The sequence below is a fragment of the Schistocerca americana genome, chromosome 8 (assembly GCF_021461395.2).
Source record: "Schistocerca americana isolate TAMUIC-IGC-003095 chromosome 8, iqSchAmer2.1, whole genome shotgun sequence".
NCBI lineage: Eukaryota > Metazoa > Arthropoda > Insecta > Orthoptera > Acrididae > Schistocerca > Schistocerca americana.
The window spans coordinates 358740853-358752936 of record NC_060126.1 but is presented as its reverse complement, the minus strand read 5'-3'; the positions used below and the strand labels follow the sequence as shown (position 1 = coordinate 358752936).

The following is a 12084-nucleotide window of genomic DNA, read 5'->3' as shown; positions in this document are numbered from 1 at the left end:
TTTAAATACTCGCTGTAACGATAGTGAGCGTTAGTTACCTTTGAGACTGGATGTGGTTCAAATGGTTCAAATGGATCTGAGCACTATGGGACTTAACTGCTGAGGTCATCAGTCCCCTAGAACTTAGAACTACTTAAATCTAACTAACCTAAGGACATCACACACATCCATGCCCGAAGCAGGATTCGAACCTGCGACCGTAGCGGTCGCTCAGTTCCAGACTGTAGTGCCTAGAACCGCTCGGCCACTCCAGCCGGCTGGATGTGGTGAGTTGACGTTAGTCAAGAATACCCTTAAAGTGACAAAGACGCCTTTATCAGCCCACTGTCAACAGCTCACTGAGTTTAAGTGAGGTCGTGTAATAGGACAACGAGAATCCAGACCTTCCTTCTGTGATACTGCAGAAAGACTTGGCATGAATGTAACCACTGTACGTAATTGCAGGCAGTCGTGTTCACGAGAATGTACCGTCGCAAGATGACCAGGCTGCGGACATCCACATGGCACTACCAAGATGGAAGACCATCATGTTCAGCGTACGGCTCTAGCGAGTTGTACTACATTTGCAGCTGAAATTTAAGTAGCTGTTGGCACCACAGTGCCGCAGCGAACTGTTACAAATTGGTTACTTCAAGGGCAGCTCCGACCCAGACGCCCAGTAGCGTGCGTTCCACTGGCTCCAAACCAACTCCATTTGCAGCTTCAGTGGTGCCAAGCGAGAGCTTCTGGAAGGACAGGTTGGAGATCTCTTGTGTTTTCTGATGAAAGCTGGTTCTGCCTTGGTGCCAGTGGTGATGGCCGAAAGTTGGTTAGAAGAAGACCATTTGAGGTCCTGCAACCAACCCGCCTGAGTCCTAGACACACTGATCCTATGCTTGGAGTTATCCCAGGCACCCTCACAGCAAACCGGTACGTCAGTCTGGTCATTTGACCTCTTTTGTTCCACTTATGAAAAGCATTCCAAGGGGTGTTTTCCAACAGAATAACGCCCGCCCTCATAACTGCTGTTGTAACCCAGTAAGCTCTACGGAATGTCGACATGTTACCTTGGCCCGCTGGATCACCAGATCTGTGTCAGGTGAAGCACAAAATGGACGTCATCGGAAGCCAGCCCCAGAGTCATCAAAACCAACATTAGCCGTCCCTGTATTGACCGACCAAGGGCAACAGACATGGAACGCCATCCTACAAACTGACAGCCGGCACTTGTACAACGCCGTGCAGTGCAGGGATCGCATTCAACATTCTGATTCTGGTGGTTACACCAGTTATTGATGTACCAGCATTTCACATTTGTACTGGCTTATGTTGCACTTTAATGAACCTGTGATGTTTCAATAAAAATAAACATACAAAATTGAACGAATATTTGAATGAGAGTGAAAATGCTACAAAAACTTCTTACAACGAATATTTCGACATGTCTTTGCGGAAAACAATGATCAAAAGCGTCGGACCCTTGGTGACGGTGATCATAGCGAGGAAAGTACTCGTACGTTAGGAACAGCAGTATTTATCGTAAGTTGCTAGAGCAACCAAGTGATTATGACTTATTGGAGACTGAAAATCTACTGTATAGAAATCTACATGAATTCTGTGTTTGCTCGTACATTGACTTCGAGAGCTTCCTTTCTTCCTTGGTTCCAGTTAGTCACGGCTTACTATATGTCTTAGGGGTCCATAGCAGAGAAGCTATGAATTTACTAATTTCGAGTTTTCAGAGTGTTTTTAGCTTCCATCGAGAATCAGTACTGGGTCTAGGCTGCTTTAGTTAAAAGCGGAATGGATTTTTTTTTCAAATGAGCACAATCAACAGTACTTAAACGGACTTTATTATTTTGTGATCTTGTTGGTCGCTTCTTTGTGATCAGAAGTGGCTGTATAAACACAGACGCAAATATCGCTAAAATATAACAAGTCTAAAACTCCCTTCGGAAGGTCAACATCACGACTGTGGACAAAAATGATCGAAATGATAATTAAATCAAGACCCTGTGCTGCCGACAGGCGTTAACATACATCAACGGGGACAGTTGATAAATGTGTGTCGCGACCAGGATTCGAACACGGTATCTCCTGCTTACATGACATTTGAGCCACCGAGGTCACAGAGCACAGTGCGACTGCAGGGACTTATCCCTTGCACGCGCCCTGTGAGACCCACATTTCCAACTTAATGTCCACACACTACATTCAAAGTGCAAAACTCTTGAAAAAAAAATTCAGTGCCATGACTAGCTTTTAAATGATCCATAGAAAACGTCGTTATTGGTTTTGTACACAAAGTTACGATTTTTCTATGATTTTGAATTTTCGTCTGTTTTTGAAATGTGTTAACATCCGAACAGATTGCCCTGTCATCTGTCATACAGGCTCAGTCTCTTCGCCTTGCCAATACCCTACCTCTCATATGAGCTTCGTCTGTGAATATGCTTTCACTTACACTACTCGTATATGACGAGAAGTATCCAGACACCCCTATGTAATGCGGAATTGATCGCTAGTATTGTGTTGTCAATAAGAAGCAAAAAATGAAATGAGCGTATGGTATCGTTGGCCGGGAGGCTCTATGCGGGAAGTTCGGCAGCCAATTGCAAGTCTTATTTCAGTCGACACCACAGTGGGTGACTTGCGCGCCGCTGATGAGGATGAAATGATGATGATGACAACACAACACCCAGTCCATTAACGGAGAAAATCTCCGACCAGGCCGGGAATCGAGTCCGAACCCTCCGCACTGGAGGCAAGCACGTTACCACCCAGCTAAGCAGGAGGACAATAAGAAGCAGTAACATCAGCGGGGTTGGTCAGGAGAGCTCGTTAACTTCGAACATGAATTCCTCATTAGATATCACACGAGTAACAAATCAATCAGTGACATTTCGGTCCTTCTAAAGCTGCCCAAATTGGTTGTTAGTGGTGTGGTTCTGAAGCTTAAACGCGAAGGACAACCGCACCGAAACCAAGACCAGAGCGATCTGATGTACAGGTGGATAGGGACAGAGGAACATTAAAGAGGGTAATTGTAAAATATCGCATTAAATCAGCGGCAGGGAATCACTCGTGAGTTTCAAAGTGCTGCCAGCTTTCCACATATCACAATGACTGTACGTAGCTAGTTAAAGAGGATGAAGCAGCTCCTTAAAGTCACACATTTCCCTAGTAACCTTTAAACTACACCTGAGGTGGTGTAGGGATCGATGTCATTGGACAGTCGATGACTCGAGTTATTAATCACTCTCTGCCTTGCGACAATCCGGTGGAAGGGTTTGGGTTCGGCCACTGCATGGAGAACGTTAACTGCAACCACGTTTAATGGCAACGCAGAAGTACGGAGTATATGCTTTTACGGCATGGGAGTGTTTTCCGTGTTTAGATTGAGGACTGAAGGACAACAACGTTCCGAAATGGGCTGGCCTGCTGAGTCAACTAAATAAAACGCCTTTGGGATGATTTAGAACGTCTACTTCGTTCCATCCCATAACTTCCATCTCCATTATGTTCACTGGTTTCGGCTCTTGAGGAAAAATGGGCTGCCATTCCTCCGAAGACATTCAGACAGCTCACTGAAAGTTTCTCCAGTATGAGTGCAAGCTGTCATAAAGTTCAAGGATGGACACAAACGACAATAATATCCACTAATGCATTCGGATCGGTGCTGCTGGTGGTAGCGGTCATGTGTGCGTTCTGTGTGCTTGCGTGTGTCAATGGGTATGTGTTTTTCTTGAATGCTTTGGCCGGAAGCTATGATGAGTAAAAAGTCTTTTCGTTGCGTCTGTCTGCAAATCAACGGGTCATCTTTGAGGTGAGTAGCAATCTGTCCTTTTCCTAAATTTAGTTTTTGCAAAATCGTTTGAGAAAGAGTACAGAAATAACGCTCTACTCGTAAAGGCACTGCTGCCCCTTGAGTAGCAGGCTAACCAGCATTCTCTGTGTGCACGCCTACGAGCGCACAGTTGTGCTGCACAGCTCGGCAAGTAATCACGCAGATTATCGGCTTTCTTATTGTTCTTACACTTACTCTCGGTGCAACTGGCCATTTCCTCAGCTGCTTCCTTAGTCACGCCGTCTGTCTGCTTATCGCTTTGGACAGAACACAAGACAGATCGTGTTGTCTGCACGTCTGCCCGCCACAGCCACCGCCTCAATTGTGCTCCGAGCTGCGGCCACCTGTCAGATCTCGCTTGCGCTGCCCCGTCACGCACCTTGTTATCCTCCGGACCGCGCCGTCGCATGTGCTTTTTCATAAATAGCCCAGAGGAGAGTACTGTAGCAACATTCAGAGGGCGGTAAACAACGGCGGCTAGGTATTCCTTGACTTCGGGAAGGTAATCGATATAGTGCCGCACTATTGATTAGTGCGCAAAATACGAGTCTATGTAATATCGGACCAGCTTTGTTGTTACATACAGGACATTCTAGCAAAAGGATCACAACAAGCATGTTTTAAAAGGAGAAACGGGGCAGTGGTGGGGTGGGGAGGGGGGGGGGGGGGTGTCAAAAGTCAAATCGAAAATACCTCGTGCCTTTACCAAAGAAGTAACGTATGGGTGTTAATGTGCACGATACTGACTTAAGAATGATCCAGAGAAGATCGGAACCTCATCCGAATGGCACTGCACCGCATATCTGCGACCTCCTTGGCTCTGGCGCAACTGTGAAACAGTGTAACACATCGTACACTATAAGGACTGACAGTCCGACGTAGTTTATTGCTCCATGGATTACTTGCGCGTCGTCCACTTCTCCACCTATTTTTGGCAAATATGCAAGAACGTGTTAGACGGTAGTGGTGAATAGAGTGGTGTCACTCGGGACGGGAATGGCATCAGATAGTGTTTTCGGCCGAATCCATGTTCTGTTTGTTTGAAAATGATGGCCGCATTTTGGTTCGCCACAGACAGGAGGAGAGGCATCACAGTGACTGCATGTACACAAGACATACCGTGCCAATTCAAGGCCTTATGGTGTCAGGTGCTATTACGTACCACCAGAAATCACAGTTGCTGCGTGTCCAGGGCACTGTGACCAGTATGCTCTAAGTGAATGACGTTCTGTTACACTTACTGCACAACAACCCAGACACCATTTTTCAGCAAGACAATGCACGACCACATGTTGCTGCACGAACACGTACCTTCTTGGTGTCAAAGGATGTCAGTTTTTTTTCTCTGGCCCGCCAGATCACCAGACTTGTCGCCAACCGAAAATCTGTGGAATGTGGTGAAAGGATGGGCGCAGCACTGTGACCCATTGCCAACCACAACAGATGAACTTGGGAACCAGATGAATGCAGCATGGATGGCTATACCAGAGGAAGCCATTCGCGTCTTATACACGTTATCAGGTCCCATGGCGGACCCTGTGCCTACTAGAAAACAGTACATATGCTGAACCGAGGTGACTGAAATGCTAATCACTTCTGCAGAACATACTAATGTACATATCCTGTGAATATGAACCTCCGCCGGCCGGAGTGGCCGAGCGGTTCTGGGTGCTACAGTCTGGAACCGCGCGACCGCTACGGACGCAGGTTCGAATCCTGCCTCGGGCATGGATGTGTGTGATGTCCTTAGGTTAGTTAGGTTTAAGTAGTTCTAAGTTCTAGGGGACTGATGACCTCAGAAGTTAAGTCCCATAGTGCTCAGAGCCATTTGAACCATTTTTATGAACGTCCTATCTATAGTAGTTCAAGGTGTTCTGTTTTTTCTGAACACGCGTGTACATAAGTGAAGCAGAGATGAATGGAGAACCATTCTAGCGCCGATTCTGGCAGAAAACGGGGAAAATACATTGACATCAGAGGATTTGACAAAGAGGAATTTATTCACTTTGGTGCCCGGGAACGAGCATTTCGGAAACGGCGAAGTTGGTCGGGTGTACTCGTGCTACTGTCACGAGGATCTGTGGAGACTGATTTAAGAAGAGCGAAACCACGAGAAGGTGACAAGGAGTTAGATGCACACGTGTCGCCGCAGAACGTGGATATCGGACGCTTATAATCTCGGTAAAGCAAGATAGGCGGTGACCTGTGACAGATCTGACGACAAAAAATATAATTCTGGTGCAAGCACAAGTGTTTCGGAGCATACCGTCCAGTGTATATTGCTGAACAAGGCGCTCTGCTGCAAATGGGCCCCACTTTCTCATCAAACGGCGCCGTAAATTACGATCGCAGTGGGCACTGGCTCATCGAGTGTGGATCGAGGATCAACGGGAACGTGGTGCCTGGTCGGATGAATCACGTTGCTTGTTTCAGCAGGTTGAAGGTCGAGTGTGGATCCGCCGTAGGGCACGCGAATGGCTGCACGCAACATGCACCATGTCACTGATACAGACCGGTATTATGCGGGGGGGAATATTCACCTAGGGTTTCTGGAGAACGATGATAGTAACCGAAGATACCATGATCATTGTGGACTACGTGAACCTTACAGCGTAGCAACTTTGTTCTTCCACGCTTGATGTCATGTCCAACAATGAAGATATCTCTCAAGAGAATAGGTGCCCGTTTACAGGCCCAGAATCGTGTAACATTGGTAGGCCACCAAATTCGTCATATCTGAAAATGGTGGAACCCGTTTGGGACGCTATTTGTCGGAAATTTGGCGGCTACAGACCACTGGACAATAATTTACGGGAACTGCTTTACCTGTGTCCGGACCTCCAGAAACCTACGAAGCAGTTGTCCAATCCGTGCCAAGCAGAATCGCTGCTATGTGTCTTTCCGAAGGCGACCATGACACTGTTATACATGTGGACATAATGTTTTCAGTCACCAGTGTCCTAGGTGGTCATAATTAAACTGACATTGTGCCGAGTGCTGCAGTGTGGGGTGTATATATCCCACGACGCTGAATGGTATTTTCAGTAATCGGTGCGATGTATGCTAAAATAAGTAATAGTTCCACTTTCTGCCACCAGGTAAAAATATGGTGCCGTTAGCAGTCATAATATGGTGTGGGTACGTGAAGAGGCGCGGGACGATCAAACGCAGAGGTTCTGGCACGTTTACTAGGATATGGTCACAAGTTACAACACGACTCAATATAGTCTCCCGATTCTGAAACATGCTACGTCCGTAGCGAAGCGTGGTCGACAGTTGCTCGCAGCATACACGATGTAAACATAGCAATATGTCGTGGTATGCTATTCTTCAGATCAGGAAGAGTCCAAGTAAATCCCTGACATCTGTCCAAAGAATATTCCCCAGCCACATGTTATCCATTCCACTGCCTGCCAAAAAACTGTACTGACAGGTTACTCTGTAATTGCAATATATGATCTGAAGATGGGCAGCTAGACTGAAATCGGTTGTTGAAAATAAAAATAAAAATAGCGATCAAACACTGAGATGCCATATTTTTAGAAAACAAAGGGACGAGTTACGGCTTCACTTGGTGTACATTCTGAATCTTGTATTGATATCAGTGCAAAATGCGTGGCAAAATGTTTCGTACTGTTGACGAGGGGAAAGACATATATCCCATAGCGCAGCTCTAGCAATGACTGCAGAATTTGAGGCATCCGCTGCACGGCGAGCTACAGCTGCAGCAACTTCGTCGAGATCTACTGTAGGAAGTGGCCACGTCTCTCTCCATGCTACACCATCTAATTCATCTGTTCCTCCACATTTTTTGATCATATTATAGAGTTCTGGTAAAACAACTTTACCAGCAGTGCACGGTTTTTCTTCTCAACAGCCATTGCGTTTCCTACGGAAAGCTTCACCTTCTTAACCCTTTACACCGATAGTCACTTCACGAAAGAAATCAACACGTGTTGCTAAGAGAAAAACAGCGTATTGACGTCAAAACAGGAGATATTTCACATAATGACTGCTTACAGCATCTTATTTCCATACGGTGGCAAGAAGTGGAGCTATTATTATTTCAGCATACTCCATGAGCACGTCAATTAATGAACACATCTATGATATTTTAGCGTCCTCCAATGTATACAGCTAGAACTGCAGCACTAATAAAATATTATAACCACCTGGTATATTTCTAATACACTGCTGGCCACCGTAAATGCAACACCAAGAAAGACAAGAGGTAGCACAACAAGATTTATTTTGTAGATAACATGTTGACCAAGTATCAAATGATTGCGTTTACAGACGTCTGTGACATGTGGTTCCTGCCAGAATCAGTAGCCAGAGTAGCCGCCATTGTTGGAGATCACCGCTGCCACACGTCTCGGCATTGAGTCAAAGAGACGATGGATGTGTTCCTGGGGTACAGCAGCCCAAGCAGCTTCCACACGTTGCCAAAGATCATCTGGTGTGGCAGCTGGGGATGTAATCTGGGTCACTCGTTGAGCAACCATGGACCACATGTTTTCTATCGGCAAAAGATCCGGAGAGCGAGCCGGCCAGGGAAGCAATTCAATCTGGTTATTGACGAAGAACCTTTGGACAACGCGTGCCACGTGTGGTCGCGCATTATCCTGTTGAAATATGGCTGTGGCCGAGCCCTGAAGGTAAGGAAGGACAACTGGCTCCAGCACCTCGGATATGTAGCGCCGGCTATTTAAAGTACCGGCAATGCGTACTAGAGGCGTGCGAGAGTAATATCCAATACCGCCCCATACCATAATACCCGGTGCAAGACCAGTGTGGCGGTGCATAATGCAGCTGTCCAGCATCCTCTCTCCACGGTGTCTCCATACTCGAATCCGACCATCGTGGTGCTGCAGACAGAAGCGTGACTCGTCAGTAAAGACAACGTCATTCCATTCTGCCGTCCACATCCGTCTGTCATCACACCATTGGCGACGGAGACGTCTGTGGTTCTGCGTCAATGGTAGACGAAGCAATGGACGTCTTGCGGACAGACCACTCTGCTGTAAACGGCGTCGAATGGTACGCGCAGACACTGGATGATGCGTTACAGACGCAATGTGCTGTGCTATGGTTCGGGATGTCACTGAGCGATCCGTCACTGCCATGCGCACAATTTGCCTATCAGCACGTGCAGTGGTGCACCGAGGTGAATGCGATCGACCACGTCGGTCCGTCGTACCCTCCTGCATCCAACGGTCACATATCCGCATTACAGTTGTTTGGTTTCGTCCAACACGACTAGCGATTTCTCTGTATGATAATCCACAATCTCGGTAAGCCACTATCTTTCCGCTGTCGAACTCGGATACTTGATCAAACGATGTTCGCTGTTGTCTACGAGGCATAACTGATCGCCTTGTGAAACAACCACAAGGTAAACACACGTGCCGAACGTACACTCGTCGAAATCGCCAAGCCTTAAATGGCGCTATGAGGTGGCGCCACAGGCGCGCGTGATGTGCGTCTGCGCTGAAATTCTAATCAGTTGCATATCTCATCGCTGCAAACCCATGGTGTAAATTTCACTTGATTCGGATGCTTCCTTCAGGGTGTTGTATTTACGGTGGCCAGCAGTGTAGCTATTTACCTACGGCTGCTCTTGTATGTCGGTAGTTTTGTTATGATGAGAAATGATAAGTAAGCTATTGTAGATTCCATAAGGTCAGCTGCCCTGACGTTTCTGCCTGTTCGAGTAACCATAGCTCATGTCGCGTGCCGCACTCTCTCCTCCCAATTGCTCCAACGTATACATTACGCAACATGCATATTATGCAACAAATTATTAGTTTTTGAAAAAGGCTTATGTTTCCTGATGTAAAAAAAAAAGGTTACATTCTCTAGTTCACACTCTTGTGAACAGTTTAAGTTGATCAGTTCCTCAGAGTGTACGCTATCTACAACCAAATTTCATCGATGTCGGTTCAGCGGTTTATCCGAGCAAACGTAACAGACAGAGTTGCTTGTAGGTTTAATAATACAAGTAGGGAATAACCCGTTTCGGATTTTTCAAAAAGTAAATATTTCTCCCTAATTCGCGTTATATTCTTCAAATCAATAAATATCCTGTAATGTACTCTTTCTAAAGTAGCCTGTATTCTTTCTCAGCGTTCAAGCTATCTCCTCACCAAATTGCGTTTAAAAGGGTTCAGTGGTTTAGTCGTGAAAAGATAACAGGTAAACATACTTTTACGTTAATCATATGAATTCGAATGTGATTTAATTAGTAGCCAGTTATCGAAGCTTTGTCTTCTTTCCGCTAGTATCTCCAAGTGCTATGATGCGTTTGGTACTGTTTTTTTTTTTTTTTTTGCCTAATTTCGGCAAACTAGTAATGGTGCTACATTTTGTCAAATTTCACGTCAAGCAATCCATTATGTTGCAAACGAACGTGATATTAGGCCAAACACAGGAATACCTGTAAAATGTGCAAGCAGACGTCACCTTCAGTGAAAAGTGCTACCACTGGTGATGTTTTCAGTAAGAAGAAATCTGAGGTTACACAAAGTTTTACTGTAAGTCTTTCGTGGAGTTCGTCATTCGTGAATGAAGCAATGTTAGTGGTAGCTGAAGTACACTCAGCAACACACCGTAAGGTGGGTTACAGATTTAGTGTAGCATAAATTCCAAAATTACGTCTTCGGCTTAACAGTGTTTTTAGACACACGGTTGTTTGAGACGTGAAACTGAAAATAAATACGATACCACCAGCTCAAAACGCCGCGGATTAGTTGGGATGCTACTTTTCACAAACGTGACCTCTCCTGCAAATGTGTTTCTCACTTGCCGTAGCGTGGCGCGTTAATTCAAATTACTGGTGGAAAATTACATGCAAACATACATCTCCGTTTGCATTATCTGATAAAAAAGTATCGGGACGCCCCTGTGTAATGCGGAATTGAGCACTAGGTATTACGGGAGTGTAGTGGAGTCATTAGAGTAGCAGTAACAGCAGAATGCGTCATTCAGAAGAGATCAGTGACTTCAAACGTGGACTAGTCACCGCATTTCATCTGGGTAACAAAGCCATCAGGGGGATATTAATACTTCTAAGCTGTCCAGGCCGACAGTTGCTGATGTGAAAAGTGGTGACACCAAGGAAGAATCGCAGCTACACCAAGAACTGGAAAAACCTCATGTACTGATGGACATGTACCGTTGAGCATTGCGCAGGGTGTTGATAAAAAGAATCGCATGAAATTAGTGGAAGTAATCACTCACGAGATCCACCAGCAATCCGGCTAACGTAACGATTGAATGTAGGGAGTTAAAAAGATGGGGTACAATAGACGAGCAGCTTATCATAAGCCACTCATTTCTGTAGTCCGTGATATGCGCTGCTTCAGGTGGTCTGAAGAGCGACGACTGGAAGCGAATGATTTGTGAGGTTGGACGCACCTCACATGCAACCCGATGGAACGGTCTGGGTTAGGTGGATGCCTGGAGAACGTCACCTGCAGTCATGCGTACTGCCAGCAGTGAAGTACGGAGCAGGTGCAGTGAAGTACGGAGCAGGTGGTGTTACGGTAGGTGGGTGACTGTCGTGCCCGCAGTCGCAACCTGAGTCCACTGGAACATCTTTGAGATGCATCGACTCTGCTTCAGACCCCAGCGTCCAATATCACTAGCGTCTCTGGTTTCGACTCTGGAAAAGAATGGGGTGGCATTCCTCCACTGACATTGAGACACCTCACTGAAAGTGTCCCCAGCAGAGAAGAGTTCAAGCCGTCATAAAGGCGAAGAGTGAACACACCTCACATTAAGGGGTGTAGGACATAAAACAGGCCGACTTGGAGCAGGAGAGGCATCACAGGACATTTTAATTTGCACTGTCCATACTTTTACAAATAAATTCATAAAATTTTGTCAGCTTGACCAGGAAGGACTCTGAATTCACACTCATACCAACTGAAGTTCAAAAACATAACAAAATAATTTATTTTTAGATGTGAAGTTTCATCATTTTTTCACTTACTATTGATTACATTTGTTGCTGTAGTTACACTTTTCTTCATAAGTAAGAGAGATTCTTCGATGACTTTTGCACAGCATACAAGCCATACGTACAGGTGTACGAAACTCTAAAATTTATTTAATTTATGAAAAAATAAATGAGCTGTAACGTTTTAAACTTTATGTTTAGAAAAACTCAAATTTTATAGTTAATTATCTCAATTTTTACCACAGTTTTTAACAGATTTGGAAAAGTCTAGAGTTTTGTAACCTGCAAGTATGGTTTG

The 12084-nt window shown here is 45.5% G+C and overlaps 1 long non-coding RNA gene across 1 annotated transcript in view; it reads right to left on the bottom strand.

Annotated features, from left to right (window-relative positions):
* The window catches only part of LOC124545104, a 566221-nt gene that overhangs the window by 383916 nt on the left and 170221 nt on the right, over positions 1 to 12084 (bottom strand). The window lies entirely within an intron of this gene.